Source organism: Aegilops tauschii, chromosome 2 (genome assembly GCF_002575655.3).
Source record: "Aegilops tauschii subsp. strangulata cultivar AL8/78 chromosome 2, Aet v6.0, whole genome shotgun sequence".
In the NCBI taxonomy this organism is placed as follows: Eukaryota; Viridiplantae; Streptophyta; class Magnoliopsida; order Poales; family Poaceae; genus Aegilops; species Aegilops tauschii.
The window spans coordinates 287057406-287060961 of record NC_053036.3 but is presented as its reverse complement, the minus strand read 5'-3'; the positions used below and the strand labels follow the sequence as shown (position 1 = coordinate 287060961).

General features: G+C 44.2%; 1 long non-coding RNA gene across 2 annotated transcripts; it reads right to left on the bottom strand.

Moving 5' to 3' along the window:
• Positions 1 to 288: 288 nt before the first annotated feature.
• Positions 289 to 3164, bottom strand: LOC109763126 (uncharacterized). 2 transcript variants are annotated; one of them, XR_012202496.1, is made up of 4 exons: positions 2640 to 3164; positions 2419 to 2547; positions 1621 to 1705; positions 289 to 695 (listed from the first exon to the last, which is right to left on the bottom strand). It is a non-coding gene; the product is annotated as an uncharacterized lncRNA (long non-coding RNA). The 2 variants fall into 2 exon arrangements; XR_002232833.4 differs by having other exon boundaries at positions 1626 to 1705.
• Between the last annotated feature and the right edge of the window lie 392 nt (positions 3165 to 3556).

Sequence of the window (3556 nt, the reverse complement as noted above, 5' to 3'; positions counted from 1 at the left end):
GGGATTACTTGTCCCGGCAGATAAATTTCTCCCGGCAGTTTCTCTGCCTTGGCTCATGCATTTGCCAGCAGTCCATTTCTCCCGGCAGATTGGTTGGGGCACATGAAACTACAATTACCAACAGTTCTATGGCTTGCAAAAGCATGTTCACCTGGCAGTTATTATGCCAGGACTCTGATTTCACTACCAAACTGTTATAGGAAGCCCTAATGCAATACACTTCGTTATGTTCAAGCACTCAGGCAGATCACACAATTTATACATACACTTTAAAGTAACATATAGGCCTCATCGAAAACCTTAAACTTCATTTAATAAACATAACAACCATACATATACAGGTTGTGCCACAAAAGGAGCACATATATGTTTCTAGGTGTGCCTCACAACAAAAATATAAGTGGTGCCTCAAGGAGAGAAGTATATATGTTTCTAGGTGTGTCACCCAACCAAAAAGAGCATATAGTGGCTGCTTATGTGCCAAAACAACCACCAAGATGAGCAGAACCTGCCAATGTCACCAGGTTCAACAAACAAGGCACATTACATAATCACTCCACCAACTTAATTGTAGGTCTTGCAAACATTCAGCAGCTTGTAGGTCATCCAAGCCTTCAGAAGTTTGTAGATCATGCAAATCCTCAGAAGCTTGTAGATCACCCATACCTCCATCAACCAGTGTATCTTTGGTAAACCTGCAGCAGACCGGAAACTCAAAACAGAGCTCTCATAGCACAATAAAGCTATTGTAACATAAACATGCAGCTAGTACTTGAAGGACAAGATAGCCCAATAAAAATGCAATCTTTACATCATACAAGGACAAGTGTTCTAAGACCTTTGTTTGCCTTGCTATTGGGTGTTGGCTGAAGCAGCGCACGCTGTGAACCTATTCAGTACGTGGAGTTTGAATCAAGGCTATTGTTGTACAAAGCTCGTTCATTGGAGATGAAAAGGATTTGAATCAGGCTAGTAACAAAACAGTAAAAAATGATATTTCTGTCGTTCCAAACTTGTTTATAGTAACCTAAAGGTTGAGGTTATGACCTACCCATGAAGAAAAGCACCCAACTTGTTGGGCTTACAAATAAGCCACCAACAATAAAAGCGCTCGTTCAAATAATGTAATTGTAACAGGATAAAATGTTTGCAACGGTCACCTTTGGCAAAATTGCTACTGGATTAAAATGGATGTAGGCTATTTCATTTCTCCTCTGTATTCTCATTTTGCCTAATTTTGTTGTTTACTAAAATGACCTAAAATGGATGCAGACTAAAATGGACTAAAATGGATGCAGACTAAAATGTAAGTAGCTAGCTAACTGGGATGCTTGCTACAAGTACGTACTAATCATCTCCTTTTTTAAGTTATGCATGCAGCCTCATCTTAACAACCATGTACATACTAATCTAGTAGCTCCAGCATGTATGCGCTACTACTAGTACACACATGCTGTTGTTTTAGTGTGTAGCTATTTTTCTTTACACCTCACAGCAAACATCAAATCGTTTTGGTTTCTTTGGGAGTTGCACCTGCAAGTATTCTATACGGCACATGAATACAGGTTCAGGAGACCCAAGGGCTTAACAGAGTACAAGAAGTTCAGGTTGGATATATGCCTTACAAAGTGTACTCTCTGTCTCCATTCAAACTTCTCCTCCGAGCATGTTGTAGCCTTTGCTCAGCTGCTAGTGACTACTTGTCCTGAAATAATACATGAACATATAAGAATCAATGCTTCATGTTATTCTTATGAAATAGTAACTTATATGGAGTAAAAACTAGATTGGAGAGAAGGGAACTGTAGAAAACCAACATATTATACTCCCTCCATCCCATAATGTAAGACGTTTTTTGACACTACTTACATTATGGGACGGAGGGAGTAACATTTAAACTCTAGAAGAGTAGTCCACTTTCAATCTGTCTTTGCAGCAAAATGAAAGGAGGCATAAATAAGTTCTCTAGCTAGTTGTTTTCTTCCACGTAGTAGTATGTGTGTGTGATGACAGTCGAACTAGATGATCAATGGGGATAAACAGCACCAATACAAATACATTTTTGTCCAAAGCTTGCTTGTAGTACTCCTAAAGTGTTTTACTGATTTAGTATTAAGTTGTAGCATCCACTTATTTAGCACCGTCAGGTTATTGAACTTCCTATACTAATAAAACTTACTAGAACGTGTGTGCAGTCATTTAGAAGTATCCACTGCCATTGTGCATAGATCATTTTAGAAGTTTTGACTGACAGAGAACATATCTACAGTCCTTTATGTACAATCTAAACTGAAACTGCAAACATTCCCTACTGCTTCCTACCAAGATGTCTGAAGATTAAAACGATAAAATGTATTGAAGAACTATTCTTGCCATGAGTGTGGCAAATCACGAGCATTATGAATTCCTGGAACAAACCTAACACTGCTAGAACCAGTCCCCAATCCTTTCACTGATAGCGCCTGCATCAATTTGGAAGCAAAATAAAGAGGCAGCAATAAGAAAGACTTGGAGCCCAATAGTAATTCGGTGGAAGGGAGGGAAAATCTGCAGCAAGGAGAAGATAAATCATCAATATCTCGTGAGTTCTCATCGAACAGAAAAGAAGAGTTTCACAACCTTTGTAAGGAAAAGCATACCTGCATCGCGTTTCCACCATGACAGATCTGAGCACCATGATGTATTAGCGTAGTGGGGAGCAGGCACCGCGCTCGCCGTCGGTGTGGTAGGAGACGTGGTGGGGAGCCCGACCACGCTCGTCCGCGTGGAGGGTCGCGGAGAAAAGGAGCGCGATGGCGTGGGCTGGCACGGCGAACTTGAGACAACAGGCCCGGAGTTCGTAGCGGGATCTCGTGCTGGGGATCAAGGCGACGTCGACCTCGACGCACCGGCGCCGTCGACCAGTCCTAGGGCGGTGCCGTGGGCGGTGCCGTGGGGAGCGAGGCGACGTTGACCACGCACACCAGATCCGTGTGGACGGAGTCGAGGTCGATCTCGACGCACCGGCGGCATCGATCTCAGTGGGGGTCGCCACATCGGCGGAGGGGGTCGGCGGTGGAGGGCGTAGTTGAGGACAGAGGGGCTCTCGGCTGCGGCGGCGGTGGAGGAGAGATGGCTCTCGACTCTGGAGGGTTCGATTTGGGGAAGTACTGGGCGGCGGCTATAACTCTTTTTTTTTTGAGCGAAAAAAAATAAGTCTACCGCTTTTTCTCCCGCGCCAGCGCGCGTTTGGGCCCAATTATGTTGGTCTCGCGCCATGGACAGCCCGGCAGACCGTGGGCCGTGATTTAGTTGTGCCGGCAGATTTGATGACCTGAAATGTGGACGACATTTCCGGCAGTGCAAGTGCCCTTGCTACTAAGGATCTCCCGGCAGTTCTTCTACCCTTAAGTACTTCTGCCGGCAGTATCTAGATTCCCGACAGATGGTTTGCCCTTATTCTAGTATTTCTCCCGGCAGTAATTGCCCCCAATCAAGTGTTGTGGTGTAGTGGGAGCAGCTGGTAAGTTAACCAAGTATCATCGCATAGCATATACCTACCCGACGATCCTCTCCT